Here is a 22,726-nt window from a genome sequence, read left to right on the forward strand (position 1 = left end):
TAGACTGCTGACTTCGTACACAGTATCTGGGGCTCCCACCCACTCATTCTTCCTAACAAGGCAATGAACCTCTGAACTCCTTTTGGTATATTCAGAGGGACACCATCCATTTGGATTTAGATCCAAAACATAAGAACTATTACTGAACACAGTATAAGCTGCCCTTTAACAATTGTCAAGGTGTGTGTGTGTGTGTGTGTGTGTGTGTGTGTGTGTGTGTAGCTCAGAGGGAAAGTTTTCTTTTTTTGGATCAATGCTTGTTCCTAAGTCTACACAGACCAAGTGACATCTAAGTTATGAACTCTGCTGGGCTGCAGAGACTCTGTGGCCTCTTAACCAAAGCATTGCTGTTGCATGCAGGGTAAGGTGCTTGGGGTTGTCTTGTCAAGGGTGCATTTGGCTAGTCAGTGAGTATTTTAGCATAGCAGCATTTCTCCCAAATAACAAGAAGGCAGGAGAGGCCATGTAAACTGTTCTCTAGCCTGCATGCCTCTCAGAGCATGGGAGGGAGCCCCCTGGAGCATGGAAGGGCCAGAGCCTCCATAATTCTACTCAGTTTTGTGTTCATCTGCTGCTCCTGGTCAAGGCCTTCTTGGCTTTGCTTTAGCAGATGAGGTCACTGAGGCACGGCTTAATGGAGGAGGCCGATTTTATTTGGGTCCCAGGTTAAGAGGTAATCCATTAGAGCTGGGAGGGGCTGTGTGCCCACCTCGGGCTGGGAAGAGGGCACAAGTTACAGATGAAGGATGAGAGCATTGCATAATTAACTTCTGATGGAAACAAACATCCTGCTTTAGTTGTTTTTTGCCACTGTGACTGTAAGACCAAGCCAGCTCAATTGTAGAAGAGAAGAAGTTTATTTGGAGGCTCACAATTTCAGAAGTCTCGGTCCATAGACAGCCAGCTCCATTTCTACAGGCTTGAGGTGAGGCAGAATAACATGGCGGAAGAGTGTGGTGGAAGGAAGCAGCTCACATGATGACCAGAAAGGCGGCGGTAGGGGGGGGGAAGAGAGATCACCATTTGTCAATACAAATATATACCCCAAAGCCAAGTCCCAAATACCCCACCTCCTCCAGCCACACCCCACCTGCCTTCAGTCACCGCCCAGTTAATCCCATCAGGTAATTAATTCATGGATTGGGTTATGACTCTCACAACCCAATCATCTCTCCTTTGAACCTTCTTTAATTTCTCTCACACTTGAGCTTTTGGGGGACACCTCACATCCAAACCATAACACATTCCAGTCATCACTGGCCCTGAGATGAACCCCAGCCCTTTGACAGAGGCTAGGGATCCCTCAGTTTTCCTTAAAGGCTCCTGCCTCCTGAATCCTTCACTACTTCTCTCTCTTGCTCTAGAAGATGAAAGCTTCCTCTTCTTTAAGAACAGGATGTTCTTGCTGGTATCCATGTACAAAGAACAGCAATAGTCATTATTCTCTCCATTCCTAATATAGACCAGGCTCCGTGCTTCATGGGACATTGCCTGCTCAGTTTGTCAACTTCCTGCATGGTAGGTACTTCTGTCATCTCCACTGTACAGATGCATCCAGCCAAACACTTCTGAGTGTCCATGAATTGTACCAGGCCCTGGGGAAACATGGCAGAGCTGCATGGCCTATATTTTCTCTGCCTTTGGGCAAAGCCATAAAACTAGCCTAATCTTAGCCCATTTTTAGTAGAGGAAAGGGTCACATGTTGCATAGTTTCTGGCTACAACTTCCTGAAGTGAAGGCCTTTGGTGGTGGCAACAGGGGTGGTGAGGATTACTGAGTGCATCTTGTAAGCCAGACATTCAGAAGAATCTCCTCAGAGGACTTGGATGTGCCCAGCAGCCAAGGAACCTCAAATTGAAACAGACAGAGTTGTGTAGCTCAGGCCATTTTTTTTTCAGTTGTAGATGGACCCAATGCTTTTATTTGTTTATTTATTTTTATGTGGTGATGAAGATTGAACCCAGTGCCTCACGCGTGCCAGGCAAGCGCCCTACCACTGAGCCACAAGCATTTCCATAGCGAACATTTCTTATATTTCAAAACGTTAACTATGATTACCACAGAGGGACATTTCTTCCGGTAGTTTAGAGTTGCCCTCTATCCTGGAGCTGACTCAGAAACCTTCTGAGATTTGAAGAAACCCCAGGATCACTATTATTACCAAGCAGATGTAGTAGGTGGAGAACCACTAGGTTTCTAACACTCAGGTATGTTACCTATCCTACCCATTCACTCTGTCAAACAGGGATGTGCCAGGTTGACTGGGACCAAGGAATAAAATGACTAGAGCTTTCTGAAAAGTTGTCAAAGTTGACCTATCTCTTAGGCACAGGCAGTGTTAGCTATCCAATTAAATAGGCCATCCAAACACCGGAAAAGTAGTGATCAAAAGACACAGTGTACCAGAGGCCCAAGACAATCCTGATTAAGATCAAATAGCTAATTGTAAGCCTCAGCCTCCAAATTGCTGCCGGATGAATAAATAGCAGTGTGTGCAATCCAAGCATAATTTCACATGGGTAGTGTCTCATTCACACCGGCAAAGGGCTGGAAAGCATCACAGAGGCAGAATGCCATTGGCTGGAAAGGGATGAAAAGAGATTTCAGTGCAGACGACATCATCAGTGGGTGTCATTATTCCTCGTTGGTGAAGACCATCTTGTGAGTAAAAAGTATTTGGTTTTGTCTAGATACAATTTGAACTCAAATATAATTTGAACAGGAGAAAGTGAGGAAGAGTTAAAAGGCCATCTGAAGGTTGTCTCTGAGCACTGGCCTCACGTTCAATCAGGTTTCCAGAAAGGACAAAGCCCCAATGAGAAAGTTAATGCCTTTTCCAAACAGAACCAAAATTCTGTCACAAGTGGTTCCCTTGATTTGGGTGATGAGTGAGAATGAATAGATCCCAAGAGTATGCTAAGAATAGAGGTGAATGTCCCTCCATCCCCAGCCCCTGCCACCAGCTCCATCGTGGGGTGATGGGCTCTGTTGACTTTGGCCCTGTTTCCCTAGCTAATTCTCAGATAATCTTACAGCTCCGAACTCAGCTCTTTCTAAAAAAGCAGAATAGGATCCTGACTTACTTTTTCTGCTCAGCTGGTTATCAGGCTGACATAAATATTTCATCAACATACAATTTGCCCACAGAAATGTATGCTTTTTACTCACAGTTTCGTAAATCGCTGCTAAACCATTTCCAAAGTCCAAGAGGACATAAGCAATCATAACTAGGTTAAAATTATTTAGAAGCAGAAATAGGACAATCCCAAAGAGAAGACCAGCAGATGGAATAGAGATTGAAAGAAAGCAAACACAGGCCCCTTTAGAGTTGCAAAGATTGTTAATTTTATTCTGACCTCTCCCTTACTCTCCTGTGTCTAAGGGTGAGTACTGGGGAAACGCTGAACATTTCTTTTTTGTAAGTTACAGAAATATCAATATGCTTTGTTACTAGATATTTCTAAAAACTAGATCATTCCCCTTCTCATACAAAAAAAAAAAGTGACTGGTCTTGTTTATGCTCGCACTATTCCAGTGGATGCCAGCTCAACCGGCTCCTGCCCTCATGTTCCTTCAACCCTGCCTGAGACCTTCTCCATCTGGGAAGATCCTCTGGCCTATGGGCATCCTGGAGGCATGTAGAGTTAGTACTTATCCCATCATCCTTCAACAAAGGATTGATGGTGCTCCATAGGTGAGAACTGGTATCTTGCTCCTTGAGTGGGATAACAATGAGGCATGTCCCATTGTTTCCCAGAGTTGCTAAATGGCACTGATTCTCAGTTGCCCCCCAGTGATAACTTGCTTGATAACTTAAGAAATTCATGGTCTTTGTTTTCCCTAGTCCAATGTTGGCCCTTCCTGGGATTGCCACCAAGATAAACTGCTTGTACTCAAAACCTAGTCTCACATGCTACTGCTGGGGGAACTTAACCTCAGACACCTCTCTGAAAGTGTATTTCTTGAAGAGTTAACTTAGTAGAGCCTCGAGAGCTCTGTTAGCCCTGGTTCTCCAGAGAAGTTGAACCAATAGGAGATTCATCTATGTATAGGCTCACCTGATTATGGAGACTGAGAACCCCCATAACCGAGACACAGGAGAGCTAGTAATTTGAAGGCTCTAATGTAGAGAGTCAGTGGTGTAGTTTCCAGTTCAGGCATGAAGGCCTGGGAGTCAGGAGTCCTGAGGACCGAGTGTGGATATCCTGCTCAGCCAGCCAAGCAGAGAGAGAACACAATGTTCCCTTCCTCCATCTCATTCCTTTGTTCTATTCAGGCCCTCAGTGGATTGCATGCTGCCTACCCACATTGGAGAGGGTAAGCCCTGTACTCATTATACCAATTCAAACACTGGTCTCTTCTGGAAACATCTTGGGAGACACGTCCAGATATAATGCTTAGGCAGGTGTTGGGGAGCCCAGGATCTAGTCATGTTCTCCCAGAAGATAAGTGATCACATTCAGCTAAATCACTATTTGGTGGCTTCTCTAAAGTTTTAGATAAATCTTTGATCAATGATGAATAACATAAATGTTAAGGGTTAGCCTTATCTGAAGGTTTCTCAAAATATGAATCATTTGCATTTCTGATTAAAAAAACAGTGTTAGACTCAGGAACTTATTTATAATCTGTGTACACCCCCACCACACACACACACACACACACACACACACACACACACACACACACCTCTTCTCTAGGGTCAGGGAGTGAGTGGAGATACCAGGGATGTTTGGAGAGAAGCCAATAATAAAGATTTGTTTGAATGCTCATTTAGCCCTTTTAGACAGCAATTGGAGCATGGCTGCTTCCATCACGAAGAAGCATCTCTCTTCTAATTGTCTCATCTTTGGCTTTATGCCCTGATGTACTGGCCACACTGCCATAGCTTCACCATGTGCCCTGGTTGAGGGGTGATCTCTGTCTAGTGACTCGGGGAGAACACAAATGTGATAAAAACTGGGAACTCCAATTCCAACAAGGCCCCCGTGGTTAATCTCAGCAGAAGCGTCTAGATTAGAACCTGGTTCCACTTCACCTGGCTTCCTATCTATAGATAAGTGGTTTTCTGTCACACCACACAGCAGGCTCAGACAGTTCAATCAATCACACCCAGGGACATCTTCATTGCAACCAAGGCCACAGTCAAATTTCATGCTTGACTAGTATTTGCTGAGACCCCCCTTACCCTATTTTAATTTATTTAAGGACCCTGTGATCACCTTTATTTTATTCCTTGGTTAGGGTCCTATCTTCTGATGTACTTTTAGAAGCACAGGTAAGAAAGGCACTAGTAAGGATAAATTAATGCTAATGAAAAACATTATGTACATTCCCCACCCCCACCCTGTGGGTTCTCTCTTTTTTGTGTGTGTGTGTCAGAGTGAGTTGAGTCAGCCTGAGGAAATAAAACTGGATTTCTTATAATAACATTCCTTAAAATTCTAATTAAACCATGAGGAATTTATTTGATTAAGATTTGTTTTTTTGGACCAGGGATTGAACCCAGGGTGCTCAACCACTGAGCCACATCCCCAGCCTGTTTTATCTTTTTATTTTAAGACAAGGTCTCACTAAGTTGCTTAGGGCCTCACTAAGTTGCTGAAGCTGACTTTGAATTTGTGATCCTCCTGCCTCAGCCTCCTGAGCTGCTGGGATTACAGGTGTGCACCACCGTACCTGGCTGATTGAGAAAGATTGTCTGGTAAGATTCTGATCTGAGGAATAAGTTGCTGGAAGGAAAGTATCCAACCATTTTTGTCTATAACTGCCTACAGGAGGCCAAGGAAAGGCTGAGATATCTAAAGTACTTTAGTGTAATCATCCTGGACTGATGTCACTTGTATTTCTGGGTTTAAATAAAAAAGTCCTATGTTCAAGATAAAGAAAAACCTCTTCCCATGTCCTGTTCTGTCGGGAATAGAGGAGGTACTCATTAAACATTTCATGTGAAGGCAAAGGGATCAGTCAAATCAATAGGCAGCAGCACCTCCCCAGTCCTTCTCTGAAAGGTGGACCTGTTGGCTTCCAAAAGGCAAAGCAGCAACTGGATTCTTTAGTTCCTAAGAGGTTATAAACAGCTCTTGTCTCCAAATATGATCTTACAGCTTGCAGACCTAAGTAAAAGGAGAAAACAAATATGCCTTGCGGGTGGGGGGCTAGTGTATCATATTAAGATTTTAGATTCATTTAGGAAAATGTATCACTTTTATGGATGGGAATATACTGGTGAACAGAGACATCATGGAAAAAGAGGTCTATTGTCTTTCCACAGCCAGAAGGTGGGTCCACTCCCTGGGTTAGGGATGAAAAATGTGGACTTCCTTTTGTCACATTCAATATTACTTTTCTGACTAGAGGGTACAGAAAAGCTAAATTATTAGTGTGCCCTGAAGAACCACTTTTTCTGAAGACATCTGCATGTTGATCTGACAGGCCTTCTGAGGTCTCCATCGCCATGTCCCCTGCTCACCGACCTCTGGACCTAGCCTTCTCACTTGGTGCCTTTGTAACAGGTATTGCCTCTCACTGTTCCATTCAGGGGAGAAAAAGATAACATTTTATTTGCTTTAAATCATCTTAAATCCAACTCTAAGCCCCATAATTCAGGGACTCATGAGAGATTCAATTTCAATTATTGTTGAATCGTCTTTGGTACCCCAGGATTGTGAAAAGAGTCTTGAACATGGACCATGCCAAATCCTCAAGGAGACTCCTCTGATGGTAGATTCTGATCTGCACTGTTTGGTCTGAGGAATCTCATTGCCTCAGATCAACTATTCTCTTCAGGTACAGCAGATTGGCTGCTGTGGGGCTGGGCTGGAGCCCAGGAGGAAGCATGGAAGCTGGGGGCTGTCTTAAGGACCAGCCTGTAGCTGCCTGGCCCAACAGCCTTCTTAAGGCTTCGTCACCACCCAGGAATGCTGAAAGGCATGTAGGCTCCATATTGGGGCTGAGCCCACTGCCTCTCTGGGGCCTCATCACAGACACCTGTGCCATGGAGAAGAAACCTGAGAGGCCCTGATGCCCAGCTAAGAAATTAACAGAGAGGTATTGGGTTAGTTTCTCCCTCAAACATAACCTGAGTCAAGCCTATGGGCCCAGGTGATTCACTAAAGGGATTACTCCTGTGATTAACCAGCAAGGAGTGGAAGAGTCAAGATAAGAAAGAGGAAGACATCAAGCAAGAATATTTTCAAGTAATCTTCTACACAGCCCATCCCCCGTGGGGGTTCTGGGAATGTAAATCAAACCTCAAAGAACAGGGATTAGGTTCTTCTATTTCCACATATTGGCTACAGGTGAGCCTGGGGTGGGCCTGGGAGGAGGACAGAACTCTAGGTATTTTTTTAGTCCCCCCCATCTGGATAAGCAGATGGCCATGCCCAAGGACACCCTCTGAAGGCTGTAGGCCCCAGCTATCACATGTCGAAGGTGAGGGATGGGTGACTTGTGAGTATGAGGGGACTTGGCTGGGACACCAGTAATGGTCATGACAAGAGCCATCACAAAACCTTCACGTAGCAGTCACGTGTGAAATCACGTGGGAAGTGAACTCAGAGAACTTCCTCATTCCGTGGCCCTGGGAAAGAAAAGAGGGAGAGAGAACACTTTCTTGAAATGCTTATTTGAAACAAGACCCCAGAGTAATGTACCTCTGATGACTGCTGTTGTTCATGCAGTGGCATGTGGGGGCATGCTAAACTTAGTGTGTTAATGTCCCCAGGCTGAGTTCCAAAAGTAACAGGGCAATGTGCTATTTATTACTAATCATGCAATCTTTTATTTCACAAAGCAGGAGTTTGGTGCTCCTTCAGGGCCAGGGATGCAGATATTTTAAATTCTCAATTGGCTTTGCCTGAAAATATCCATCCCACTGAGGAGAAATGAAACCTAAAGTCCTTGAAAAATCAAACAGAAAGAATCATGAATCTGTTCAATGGGGAGAGACAAAGGTTTCTAAAAAGAGAACACATAGGGGGAAAAAATCATTTTGAAACCTAACCGCAGGGAGGAGCTCTGATGAGATGCAGATAGTCTATGTACCCACCAGGTAGATGTCAACTGGGAGAGAGAAGGAAGGATGGAGAAAGTTTTAGAATTCTCTTCAAAAAAACATCACAAGGGAGTATGCAAGCTTTGGAAAGTACAGAAAATGAAAGAGAAAAAATAACCCTCGCGGGTTGTTTGATATAGGAACATAATTTTAAGGCTTTATTGTGTAAGATTAAACAAAATAAATGAACAGACACCCTGGTTGGTACCCAGAAGTCTGAATCAACACAGTTTTGGAAGTTCATCACGGGTAAATATTACCAAAAGCCCAGGAAATAGAGCGGAAGGCTGTGTTGTGCTTGAATAGGTCTAATAATGAGCTATTAAGATTTCTCTCTGGAGTGCTCTTTAAGGTGTATTAAATTTGGGGAACTGGCTTTTAAAGACATTGAGTGCTTTGTAAACAAAGGCAAATGAGGGAAAAAGAAACTTTGTGTTATTTCTGTGACTCCTCAAAACCAGCCCAGCCAGGTAAGTGTTATTATTTTATTTTATAGTAAAGAAATCAATGGTTGGGGAGGTTAAATGGTTCCCAGCTCTTAGTTTCTTAAGTACAAGATTGAAAAACTTTCACACTTTGTTCCTTCTACCCCTAACAAATATTTATTAAGTGCCTGCTGTTGTAGACTTTGGGGAACCAGATGAACTCATATCTATCTGATCTTAGAGGCCAGTATTTTTTCTACCAGAATCTAGTTACAAGACTTATTTAAGAGATTTCATGCGAAATTGTATAATGTGATTACACAAAATATTAAAGAGATTTGCATGGACTGAGAGACAGTTTTACCAAAAAACAAGGCATAAAACACTGTATGCTAGATTTAGATGTTTAATGGACAGCACTCAAAAATATTTTGTTTGATTTTTTAAAACAATAATAACCGGGGCTTGGGTTGTGGCTCAGTGGTAGAGTGCTTGCCTAGTATGTGTGAGGCCCTGGGTTCGATCCTCCACATCACCTAAAAATAAATAAATAAATAAATAAATAAATAAATAAATAAATAAATAAAATAAAGGTATTTTGTCCAACTAAAACTAAAAAATAAAATATTTAAAAAATAATAAATACAGAAACAACAACAAATATAATAAAAAACAAACTTTTATGATTTTACTTTATGATTGTAAAACTTGATAAAAGTATAAAGAAGCAAAATCAGTAAAGATAATGACTACAATTGTTATTTTATTTTAATTTTCACTTTTTTGGGGACTAGAGATTTAACCTAGAGGTGCTTTACCACTGAGCTACATTGCTAGCCACCCCCCCTCTTCCCTTTTTAAAAATTTTGAGACAGGGTCTTGCTAAGTTAGTTTGGGCCTCACTAAGTTGCTGAGCCAATGATCCTCCTGCCTCAGCCTTCTGAGTCTCTGGGATTACACGTGTGTGCCATCATGCCCAGCAATGACTTCAAATATCGGAAAGTATGGTTTTCAAATCCCTTGGTCTGTCTCCACTTTGGTTGCTTTAAAACATTCCCATGTATCTATTTTTTCATTTTTGTCTGGTTTGGGGCTTTATGAATCTGTAGGACAAATTCTTCCATGAGTACAGGAAAGTTTTCATCTATTATCTCCTAGCACATTGTTTCTGACCATTGTCATCTCTCTTCCTCCTCCTCCATCATCTTCTTCCTCTTCTCCTTCTTCTCCTTCTCTTCCTCCTCCTCTTCTTCTTTTTCTTCTTCCTCCCTCCTGCTCTCCCTCCCTCCCTCTCCCCCCACCTCCCTCTCCCCCCACCTCCCTCTCCCCCCACCTCCCTTTCCCCCTGACTCCTTTCCTGGAATGTTAATTATGTATTTCTTTACCTTCTCACTGTGTCCTATGAACCTCTTAGATTTTTGAGTACATTTTCACCTTCTTGTCTCTTTCAACTTCATTCTGAAAGTTTTCTTATAAGCTATCTTTCAGTTCTATTTAGTTTGCTGTTAAATCCATCCACTGAGTTCTGTTACTAAATTTTTCAGTTTTTGATTTTTTCTTAGGTTATTTTTTTTTCAGCATTCCTGGTTTTCTACTGAAGTTCTCAATCTTGTCTTTTATTTCTGGAATGTATCAGCGGAGTTATTTATTTTTTACATTTTTAATTCATTTTTTAATTTATATATGACAGCGGAATGCATTACCATTCTTATTACACATATAGAGCACCATTTTTCATATCCCTGGTTGTATACAAAGTATATTCTTAAGTAGTGTCAGATGACCACTTTGCTGGACCCTTTATAAATCTGATTCTGTTGTCTATATTTCCCTTGATTTTCAGCCGTAGTCTTGCCTTCTGTCTTTGTCAGTTGGGGCTGCTACAAGTCAATACCATAGACTGAGTGATTTAAACAACAAACATTTATTTCTCACAGTTCTGGAGGCTGGGAAGTCCAAGATCAAGGCGCTGGAAGATTCACTGTCTGGTGAAGGCTGCTTTCTGGTTCATAGAGGGCTGTCTTCTTGCTGTATCCTCACATGGAGGAGGAGGGAGAGAGAACTCTCTGAGTTGCCTTCAATAAGGGCAAAAATCTCACACACCAGGGCTCAATTTTCACCACCTGATCACTTCCCAAAGACTCCCTCTCCCTAATACCATGATATCGGGGATTAGGATTTTGACATATGAATTTGAGGGGGAAACAAGCATTCAGTCCCCTGAACACTCCATTGGATCCTAACATAGAAGCATTACTTGCTCTATCCTAATGATGACATTCCACAAGCAATAACTTAAAACCAAATAATAGTTGTCATAGTTCTCCATTCTAAGATATTGAATTTAAGTTTTACAGAAATTTCCATGTGAAAACTACACTTATTACCTGATTTCAAAAATGTCAAGTTATAAAATTGTTTGCATTTAAGAATAGCAGATGTTTAGTGGCATCCTTTACCCTTGAACAGAGGTATTTGTATATTCCAAGTTAATTTCTCTTTAAGTCTTCTTTTATAGCCTCCTGAGAAAGAGAAACAAAGGACCTGGATTGTCCTAAATCTTTATCTCCAAGGGCTCAAGAACTTTCCCAAATTCCTAGTATTTAAGCCCACATTAAATACTGTGTGTGTGTGTGTGTTTGTGTGTGTGTGTGTGTGTGTGTGTGTGTGTGTGTGTGTGTGTTTTATGAGAACCCTGCTGTGGCAGCCCAGGGCATGAGAGACTAGCAAACCATGGAAGAGCTTCCTTTCAAGGGGAAGACAACCCCACTCTCAGGCTCACCTATCAAAACCATCAGTAGAAAAGATTTATCTTTTGCTGAGGCTGATGTAGCTGTAGTCTCATTCATTTTCTCCCAGTATTCCAGGAATGGCCTTAAATATCACCCAATCTTTTTTGACCACGAGCTGTAGTAAAGCTCAAAACAAACGAGGACCTACGCTTGAACTGCATAAATCATAGCCTCTCAATAGGCAACTGGCCACAGATTCAAACACTTGCCAGAGCCAGGCAGCCTGGTAAAGAATGCAGCTCCCAGGTGAGCAGAGAGCCATTTCTCAGCTCCAGGTGATTGTCGCTCTGGGGGAGGCAGGCTGGGAGACTGAAGATCCAAATTGTGTGAGAACCCAGTGAGACCTATTTTTGTATGAATTCTCCCAAGTTTTATGTTGGCAACTAGTTACATTATTTTAAACATACAGGCAGGATACACTACGTTTTTTATTGTGGTCTCTGAGCTCCAGTGGTCACCCTCTGGGATATATGTTCAGACTGAACGCATCTCCTAAAAGAAGCTGGCGCCATCATGGAGGTGACATGTACTGCTTCCTCTCCCTCCCCCTCCCATCAGAGAGGTATTCCTGAAAATACAAGTACTAGGGTTTTCTGAGACCACTTGAAGCATAAAAAAGCCACATTGCCCTCTTTATACCATTTTAGTATTTTAAACAGTCTTGCTCAGTGAGGTCCCTTTTTTAACACTTAAAAATAAGAGTTTTGGATTCACCCACCAGGGAAATCACTCATATTACATAATCCCCCAAAGCACACAGAGTGTTATTGATCATCTGCCACATGGGTTATGGATAATCCTAGAGGAGACAAACCAGTCAGTTGGCTAATTGCAGCAATCTTGCCAAGTTGCACCCGGTAATGTTGTTTATTTTTAATTCTTGAATGTTTTAAAAGCGCTATTTGAAAGAAGATTCTTTTCTTGCCTGGAGGCAAGCAAGTTAAGTTGCTTGGAAGATAATTGGGACAGTTATGGGAAGAAAAGTACGTCAAATGCATAACTGCATTACCCAAGAACTGTTTTATAGGAATGAGCCTGTGTCTTAGAAGAAATGATTAAAAAGAAACCAGGGAAACTGATAGATTAGTGCCCAAATTCAGTTGAATTCTTTGGAAGACTCATTCTCTTTCCTTTGACAGGTCATATTCAGTATTGTGCCATAATCTGTATGAGAAAAATATGTTACCTATTTAACAGAATTTTTTAAGATTAAATCTAAAATCCTGTTCAGTGCTCAGAATGGCTGGGGATGCCATTTTTACTTTAAGTCATTAAGAATATTAAGAATGTTAAGTATACAGATAAAAAGTAAAATTTGGGCATCAGGGGGAATTTGTAATATTTTTGCAATGATATTGTCCTCTAGTAGTTTTAACTAAAACTTGAAACACTTTTTTTCTTGATATGAAATATAAGATTTAAATTTATTTCATGTATGTATTCTTGTTGTTAAGCAGTTCTACTTTTTTGTATACAACATAAATAGGAAACTGAACAGTCTAATTTAATTGCTCAAGCAATAGGAAATGAGGGAGATAATACAACATTGAAAACTAATAATGCCTGTATCCTGATCATAAAATCTAGGTGAAATATTTTTCTTGTCCAGTCTTGCCCAGCTCCTATAATTTGAAAAAAAAAAGAATGATATCATGTAAGAGTCAGATTTGTGTCAAAGTTGTTTACATTTAGAATGAAATATTTCTCCATCTGAGAATAAATCATTAAAACAAGGAAAGACGTGTCTAATACATGCATTTGCTATTATGAGATTTCTCTTGGTAATTCTTTTGCGCACACTGTTAGCAGGCTTGATATCACTGTATTTTTAATTCAATGAAATAATGAAAAGATTCTATTCTAAAGTTAAATGACTCAGACTTTTAACAGTTCTTCTTTTCTCTTGTTTTTCACTTTTAGTCCTTGAAGAAAGAAACTGCTCAGATCTTGGGGGACCAGTCAATGGGTACAAGAAAATAACAGGAGGTCCTGGACTGCTCAATGGGCGATCTGTAAAAATCGGCACTGTGGTGTCATTCTTTTGTAATAACTCCTATGTTCTTAGTGGCAATGAGAAGAGAACTTGCCAACAGAATGGAGAGTGGTCAGGGAAACAGCCCATCTGCATAAAAGGTAACTTATGGGTATGTCAGGATGCTATAGGGGTAGATGGAGCTACTGTGCTTTTTGATAGCTGTAATACATTCTTTTAAGCCCCTATGTGTGTGTTGGAGTGTGGGGGGTCCCTTCCTCTCTTAAGTTTTCTCCCGAACCACATTATCTCTTAGATTGGAAACCATCCCTAAAAATATTTGCTTCTTTTTTTCTAGACTTAGGGAGGACATGCTTACTGTAATCACAGCATCTTGAGGTGATGGAGGAGAGTGATATAGTTATCAGAACAGTTCAGGAAAAACAATAGGGCTGAGGTTTATATATGCAGATCCAAGGTCAAAACTGAATGGACTCATCTTCCCTGGCTGCCTATGTTGGGAGAAGTGAGACCCATTAAGATGTTTCAAGACTAACATAGTAGATCTTTGAACACTCAACAGACAGCTGTAGGAACTAAACGGATAGTTCAGGAAAAGGAGAGAGGGAGTTTCTTGAAAGAGAGATAATTGCATGAAGCAGGTAGAATTGGGACCTGTCTGGAAGGCTGGGGAGGATTTGAGGATGTGAAGGGGAGTCGGGATGACATTTCAGATGGAAGACAGAAGGAAATTACAGAGGTGTAACTTACCAGGCATTGGTAAATGCAAAGAAAGGCAACCCAGGCAGTATACTGCAAAATGTAAGTTGGAGGCAGAGTAATGAAATGTTATAGAGAGCGGTTGGAACCATTTCTGTTGCAGTGGGGGTGCATAGTTTCTAGCTGCTTCTGGTTAGCGGCACCTCTGTTTTGGGGGACAGTCACAATGATCTGGCTGTTTACTGGGAAGAAAAGTGGGTTCTTGTCCTAGATTATCCAGATAATTGCCTCAGTCCTCTACTTTCCCTTCTGGGTGTTTGTCAACAACCTGAATCATGGGAAAAGGAATGAAAGGGAATGATTTGTGAAAGGAATAAATCACTTTAGACTTTAGCCAGAAACGACTTTCACCCCCACCAGCATAGATTTCTGATGTTTTATTTCATTAAGTATGGAACAGCGTCCTTGAAGATTTTTGTCAACTCTTACAAATTAATACAACTAAAGTACTCTAAGTCACTAATTAGACAAATGTTGGCTGCTCTTGATTGGGAAAGTGAGACAGGAAGGACTCCTTTTCACTTGTGGAAAAAAAAGGAGACTACAGAAAAATTAAACTGAGCTTTGAGTTGTCTCCTAGAGATTTTTTGGGGTCCTTAATAGCAGAGAAAGGACTTGGAAAAAATCAATTACACAAGACTTATCTATGATTGACATTGCTGCCTGGTTTTAAATGAGAATCTTCTCATTCCCAGTATGGGCAATATATTAGGACTCCATTTGAATTTTATTCCATTCTGATCAAGTGTGCTAATGCTAGACGCATAAGCAGATAGTCCTATCTTTTAATCGTCAAGGCCCCAAATCACCTAGGTGGAGGAGTTTTTCAGAGGCATCAGAGTTCTTCAGAGAAAGCTGTCAATTTAGGAGAAAGGCAGCATGCTTTTTTGCTAAACGAACTGTTCGAGCTTGGCTGACATGTCTTGCTTCTGAGTCTGGGGAATGAGCACGTGGTATCCAGAAAGGGGGTTAGGGATAAATCTGAACTGAGCCATGTGAACAGTGAGTCTGAAAACAGATGATGTGACCCTGTCTGTTTTTTTTTTTTTTTTCCCAGCCTGCCGAGAGCCAAAGGTCTCAGACCTGGTGAGAAGGAGAGTTCTTCCAATGCAGGTCCAGTCAAGGTGAGACTCTGTCAGGAAGGGTAATGGAGATTTCCTCTCCTATTCCTTTTCTCTACTTTGTGTTGGGGTTTCTTAGGGACATTTAGTGCTAAATGGTAATGAAAGAATAGGGCTTGTTCCATGGAAGCTCATTAGCCATCTGCCTTTGGCCAAGAGGTAGCAAAGGTTGGAAGATGGGCAAATTTTATTGGATCGTGGGAAAGTAGATGATTGGTGAGAAGCAAGACACTCAGATGGTCTTTGAGGAACTGGGTTGTCGTACTTGAGTCTTCCCTAAATTACTATGTATGGATTGTGGCAGCTTCTAGGTGCTGGCATCAGGAAGAACACCTTCCTATACCCCAGCTGGCAGTCAGAGGTTCTTGTAATGGAGAGAGGAGATGGTGGAGTCCAGAAACTAGAGATGCATGGCCAGTCGCCATCAGGAATGTGAGCTCTGAAGACCACCTTGGGGTGCAGGGGCAGTAGGCCCAGTTCTATTCACCTCTTTTTCACTGTGTCTGCTCCAATAAGGAAGGCTTCCTCTCGCTGTCTCTCCAAGCACAGTTCTGCTGTACAACTTTATTCTTGTGCCTCTTTTGGTCTGGAAACTTCTTCCACAGGATCCCATCGAGGCTCGCTGCCTCCCTTCTTTCAGTTCTCTGCTCAGTTTTTACCTGACAGAGAGGCCTCCCTTGGCTTCCCTTTTAAAACTATCAAGTTTACCACCCCCGGCTGCCCTCCAACTCCTTTACCTGGTGTTCTCTGGCCATGTTCATCTCAGCTCCCGCTCTACTGGTTGTCTTGGTTTACGTGTTCAATTTCTGTCTCCCCATTCCAAATACAGAAGTTACAAGTACAGGAGCATTGTCTGCTTTGTTCTAGTGCCTGAGACAGTGCCTGCCATGTGGAAGACACTCAATAAATATTTACTGAATGAAAACATTGGAGTGACTGACAGTCAAGGGTTCCTGAGCTGGTTCTGCCCCTCTTTAGTTCTATGTATGCCTAGGAAAGTTCCTAAGCTTGCTGAGCCTTTTATTGTTTTTCTTCTCTTGAAATGCAGGAATAATCATAGCAGTCTCTGGGAATTGTTGTAAGGATTAAATCCAACATGAATAGCTAACACTTATTGCATGTTTTCTGTGTACAGCTGCTCTTCTGAGTACTTCACATGTCTAGTCTCATTTAATTCTCACTATAGCCTCTGAGGAAGGCATTATTCTTTTTATTACAGATTTTTATTACCGTTTTATTATATATGGGTAAACTGAGGCTCAGAGAAGTAAAGTAACTTGCCCCAGGTCACACTGCTAGAAGTGGCAAAACCAGGACATAAACTCAGCATCTGGCTCCAGGGTCTGCTCCCTTATGCACTAGACTAACACTTAGCAAAGCACCTTGCACATACAAGCACCTGTTAAAGGCAGCTATTGTCAGGGTTAGTAATAATGAGTTCGAGTGACCAGGCTCGCCCTGGAGTGTTCCTTGGTGAGGATGCCCGTCAGCATCTGACCCTTCCTCTTTCTCTCTCAAGTCTTTTCCTTTTAGGCAAGACATTTCCTTTGAAATGGTGGCAATGGAATTCAAACTCAGCCCTGTCTTCAGGTCTCTGTGATTCCCTGGGCTGGACTCTCCAATAAGTGGAATCCCCCTGTTCTTCCCAAAGAGACATCTCAAGGAGGAACCCCTCTCAAAAAGAACGCAGTTTTTAAGACAATTTTAATGGGAGGTTAGGTGGCAATGTGCCTGCTGTCTCATGTAAATGAGAAGCAAACCTGAAATTCGGTTTTTCAGTATCTTTCTGGAAGGCAGGCTGCTGAAGTGGGGGGTGGGGGTTCTACTTATCTCCAACAGCCAGGCTCACCTGGGGAGCCCCCAAAGGCAGTGTGAACCTTCAGTGGCCTAGAGATAAACTTGTTTGCAAGCGCAGAAGCTCCCAGAATTACAGACCTGGTTAGAACCATGATAGGAATATTTGTTGAGTGAAATCAATATAGGTGGAATATTTGCTCTGATCCAAGTTCTATAGAGATGCATGAAATAATTTCTTACAGTGATATCAAATTGATGTGGTTGTGACACCACATGGAAGTCATGACAGCTAAGCACGGTGGTCTCATGAACCATCTTCCTTTCCTGTGTGCCTGTGAGCACTCTCACTTACCTATCTGGGCTTCCCTTCTCCATTTATCAAATGGGAATGAAGACATTGATTCCTAAAGGAATTTCAGCTTGTCACTCAGTGGGCACCAATATAAAATGAACACAAAGCAGAACAATGTGTGTATATCTCCCCCAAGAACCCCAGAGTGGTCTCTGGGGCCTTCACCTTCAGGGATCATTTAATATCCCTTTCCACATTTACACACAACACTTCATATTTCTCCCAATCAATGTACCCTGAGAGAAATTTCTATTCTCTGAGGTGAACTAATTACATCTGCTAATTGCTAAATCAAGCTACTGTATCAACACAGTTTAGTTCAAGTCAATTCCTAATATTGCCCCATTATGATAATGTTTGGAGGGAAAAAAAAGTACGCCTGCATTCTCTCATTCAAATTAACTCCCTTTTCTATTTAGTTTCGCAATTAAATTTGTGTGTGTGCCTGTGTAGTGTCTTTGCATAGCAGCTATTATGTCAGATGTAGTTCTCTTTGGTTAAAATCCGAGGCAGTTGGAAGCATGCCAGAAATGGAAATGGAGGAATGAAAAGATTGCGGCGTACAAGAGAATTTGCTCAGTGGTAGAGGTGAAGGGTACTGTGTGTGTGTGTGTGTTTGTATGTGTGTGTGTGTGTGTGTATGAGAGAGAGAGAGAGAGAAGAGAAAGGAAGCGAAAGAACAGAGACATAGAGACAGAGACAGGACATTTTCCTCTTCTGCTGTAACCACATATCTACATGGGACCTGGCATGGGTGCTAAAGGGACCAGGGTGACAGTCTCTTTCTCTGGCCCCATGTGCTCTGACCCAGGGAGACGCCATTACACCAGCTCTATTCATCGGCCTTCAGCAAGGAGAAGCTGCAGGGTGCCCCTACCAAGAAGCCAGCCCTTCCCTTTGGAGACCTGCCCGCTGGGTACCAGCACCTGCACACCCAGCTCCAGTATGAGTGCCTCTCACCCTTCTACCGCTGCCTGGGCAGCAGCCAGAGGACGTGTCTGAGGACCGGGAAGTGGAGTGGGCAGGCCCCATCTTGCATCCCTAGTGAGTCAAGGCTCATCTTTGAGTGACAGTATCTTTCAGTTTCCAAAGCGGCCTGTGTAAAGCCATTCAACTTGTTGTCTGGGGAGAGTCCCATTGTCCAAAGGAGTGGTCTTGCATGGCTTTCCCTAGTTTGGTGATACCTGGAACCCCTTGGTTAGAAGTGTCTTCCTTTGGCTTGAACTTACTTCCCAGGAGAAGCGGAGTCATGAACTCCTAGGAGCATACTTTCTGTGGATAACTCTATCATGTTTACTGGGAGAAAAGGAAGAGAGCAGGAACTAAACAGCAAGTGGGGAGGGGGTTAGAGGTGCTAGGCAGCCTCTAGTTACGTCATCTTGGCTACCCTAAGCTCCATTTCACAGCCACCCTGCGGTGATTTTAATTAGGTAATTGTTATTAATTAATAAAATATTAATTACCTCCTCTGTTAAGATGGTGATTACTGAGATAATATATGGAAGTGTCTAGAACAAGACCCAGCTCCTTTTTCCATTCTCCCCTTGTGAAAGGAGAACAGCATGGTTTAGATCATGGTGGTCACATTTATCATGACGGTCATGAAATTTTTGAGGGTCTGTATACATCATCTCATTCAGTCTTCTGGAACCCTATGAGACTATTATTATTGCTCTATCCATTTTACAGGTGAGGAAACTGAGACTCTAAAAGATTAAGTCACTTGACCCAAGTCCTATTGATAGTAAGTGCCTGGGATCATAATCTGCGTTTCATTTTACTATAAAACCTCCAATTTTAACCTTCGACTTTATAACCAACTGTGTTTAGATCAATATTTAAAGGGAAAAGAAATCCAGGTGAGATGGCTTAGTGGTCATTGGACCCATGGGACCACCTTTCCAGTTGGTGCTCTCCTGGCAGAGAGATGCATTCCCCTTTGGATGGAAATATCTAAGTTGGTATTACTGAACTGGTGCTTTCTCCATAGTCTGTGGGAAAATTGAGAATGTCACTTCTCTGAAGACCCAAGGGACATGCTGGCCATGGTAAGCAGCCGTCTACAGGAAGACCAGTGGGGTGCACGATGGGGGCCTGCACAAGGGCGCATGGTTTCTGGTCTGCAGCGGCGCCCTGGTGAACGAGCGCACCGTGGTGGTGGCCACCCACTGGGTTACTGACCTGGGGAAGGTCACCGTCATCAAGACAGCAGATCTCAAAATCGTCTTGGGGAAGTTTTACTGGGATGATGACCAGAATGAGAAGACCATCCAAAGCTTACGGGTGAGAGAGGAGGGCTCAACTTGGAAACCAGGGCTTTGGCTCAACCAGTTCTAAGCACAGGAGAGCAGGACCATGTCAGCCCTGTCAACTTAGCATGTCAGTACCAGTCCCGGGCCTGGCACATACCAGGGGCATTTAGAAAGGCCATCCTGTCCTTCCCCACTTTGCTTCTTTTAAAAGTAAGAGACAAGCTCCATCTATCATCATGGTTATCAAAAGTCAATTACTGGGCTGGGGATGTGGCTCAGCAGTAGAGGGCTCACCTACCACGTGCGAGGCTCTGAGTTCAATCCTCAGCGCCACATAAAAATAAATAAATAAAATAAAGGTATTGTGTCCAATTACAACTAGAAAATAAATATTTAAAAAAAGAATTCAATTACTTCCAAGTAAAATACACATATAATTTGTCTAGTAGCTCATAATAAATTAAAAGTTAGTGAAATTATTAGTTTAATACCTGCTTGGCCTAAAACCATCTTTTCCATAAACATTCTATGTCACGAGACCCTCACAGCCTAGCACAGAGTCAAGTTCAAAGTAGATTAACAAATAGTTCGAGGATAAAAGAGAGTTAATCACCCAATGCATTTGGGCACTACCTGGTAGGCTTTGAGGACATAGACAAATCCTATCCAAGACATTCCTCATCAATTTACAGAATGCTTTTCTCTTTCCTGCGTCTCTCCCTGCCTTCTATTCACCCATCTATCTGTCCATTCATCCATCCATCTATCCACCTACCCATCTGTCCACCCATCCATCCATCTCTCGTCCTATCCTTCTATCTGTCCATCCATCTATTTGGGGGATACAACAGTTTGCCCTTCACTGAAACTAGATACAAAAAAGAACAAAGTATGGTTTCCACTCTGAAGAGTCCAGGCTAGTGGGAGAGAGACCCATATATCATGATGAGTGTGACATGAGTTTCTCACGAAAATGTGCTCAAACACAGTTCCAGTAACAGAACATGATGATGCTGATGTATATTTTCTTCATTAGTTACTTACCACCATTAAAAAATTAAGATGTTTCAGTTAAAGATCTGGAGTCCATGCTCTGGCAAATGTAGAATGCTGGTCCATTTCTGTACGGCAGCGATCAGCTGGAATGAAGTGGCCTCTGCCCATTTATTTTATTTATTTTTAATTTATTATTCATTTATACATACTGGAGATTGAATCCAGTGATATTTTACCACAAAAATAAATTCTCAGTCCTTTTTATTTTTTATTTTGGGACAGGTCTTGCTAAATGGCTGAGGCTGACCTTGAATTTGCAATCCTCCTGCCTCAGCCTCCTGAGTCACTGGGATCACAGGTCGCTGCACCCAGCTTTCTGTCCACTTTAGATAGGGTGTGTGTGTGCTCCTGTTCTCTGTAGCTTCACCTGAATACTCCACTTATTTAATGTCATCTAACAGACTCCAGTAGTCATTTCAGTTTGCAGTCCTGGAAACAGAGCAATTACTTTTTAAGATTTCTTGAGCAAAGAATGTCAAATAATGGTACCTGGTTTTTGAACAATTTCTCCCAATAATTTTGCCCCCAAACTTGACTGTCCTTGTTCACCATGGAGCTGGATGCTCACCATTGCTATCCATTCCTTGTATTGATAGATTTCTGCCATCATTCTGCATCCCAACTACGACCCCATACTGCTGGACGCTGACATCGCCATCTTGAAGCTCCTGGACAAGGCCCGCATCAGCACCCGTGTCCAGCCCATCTGCCTCGCTGCCACTAGGGACCTCAGCATCTCCTTCCAGGAGTCCCACCTCACTGTGGCTGGCTGGAACATCTTGGCAGATGTGAGGAGCCCTGGCTTCAAGAACGACACGCTGCGCTCTGGGGTGGTCAGGGTGGTGGACTCACTGCTGTGTGAGGAGCAGCATGAAGACCACAGCATCCCCGTGAGTGTCACCCACAACATGTTATGTGCCAGCCAGGACTCCAGTGCCCCTTCGGACATCTGCACGGCGGAGACCGGGGGCATTGCAGCTATGTTCTTCCCCGGCCGGGCATCACCTGAGCCATACTGGCATCTGGTGGGGCTGGTCAGCTGGAGCTATGATAAATCTTGTAGTCATAGCCTCTCCACAGCATTTACCAAGGTGCTGCCTTTCAAAGACTGGATTGAGAGGAACATGAAGTGAGCCAGCTGCAGGCCTGTCGGGGAGCTTTTCCACGCACCTGTCTGTACCTGGGCTATAGGACTCAGTGTGGATCTGAAGTGTGGATTTTGCCCATGAACTTGGCTCTGCCAGGGCTTCTGATTTCATGGACACAACTCAGTGGGGGGTGAGTAGAGCTCAGTTTCTGGTAGCCACTGCCTTCTTCCCGCCTGCTTGGAAACCACTGGGAAGATCCTAGAGCTTTCAAGACCTGAGTTTCTTCAAAGAACACCTTCCGGTTTGACTGACCTGGTGGCCTTCCCCACCTTTCAGTGAGGTGAATGTCATGGTCACCTCTGGTTGAGGGTTGACCTGAGGAGTTCTGGGCTTCACAAAGCCTCTGTGGAGGCTGCAGCCAAACCAAGTTCCAAAGAGCTGCCTGCAGGACGTCTGGCATGGCTGAGTTAGGATGTGGCACATTCTTTGTCCCTTGCCACAGTGCAGTCTGGTCCTTTTCTTTTCCAATCTCCTGTACACATTTCAATAAAACAAGGGTTGGCTTCTGACCTACAAAACAGGTGTGCTGTGCTCTCATTCCTGCGTACTGTGTCTCTGGGCTACGTGTGTCAGAGCCATGTCTCCCTATAGTCCTTTAATATAGAACTAAGGGTACCAAATAGTGTGTGTGCCAAAGACCACGCTGTCTTTTCAAGACCAACTCTTGGAGCTTCGTGAGTCATAGATTAGGAGAAAAAAGACAGAGGTGCCATCAGGTGACACAAAAGAAAAACACCAGGGACTAGCTGACTTCCATGTGCCCTTGGTTCTCATGTTCTAGATCCAGTCTAAAACCCTTCTTTGGAAATAAAATAAATCTTTGTCGTATGTTTTAGAGTAGTTGGATTGAAGCCACATGTTCGCTTACATCAGATTTAGGTTTGCCAAGGACCTGTAGCCTCCCTGTTTTCCATAATACATGGGTGTTTCCTCCTCAGCCCCAGACCTGCTTCCCACTGGATAAGGGAGGAAAA

General features: G+C 42.9%; 1 pseudogene; it reads left to right on the plus strand.

Moving 5' to 3' along the window:
- Positions 1–21,737, plus strand: part of LOC143388216 (inactive serine protease PAMR1-like) — a 73,781-nt pseudogene extending 52,044 nt beyond the window's left edge.
- The last annotated feature ends 989 nt before the right edge of the window (positions 21,738–22,726 follow it).

The sequence above is a fragment of the Callospermophilus lateralis genome, unplaced genomic scaffold (assembly GCF_048772815.1).
Source record: "Callospermophilus lateralis isolate mCalLat2 unplaced genomic scaffold, mCalLat2.hap1 Scaffold_5641, whole genome shotgun sequence".
NCBI lineage: Eukaryota > Metazoa > Chordata > Mammalia > Rodentia > Sciuridae > Callospermophilus > Callospermophilus lateralis.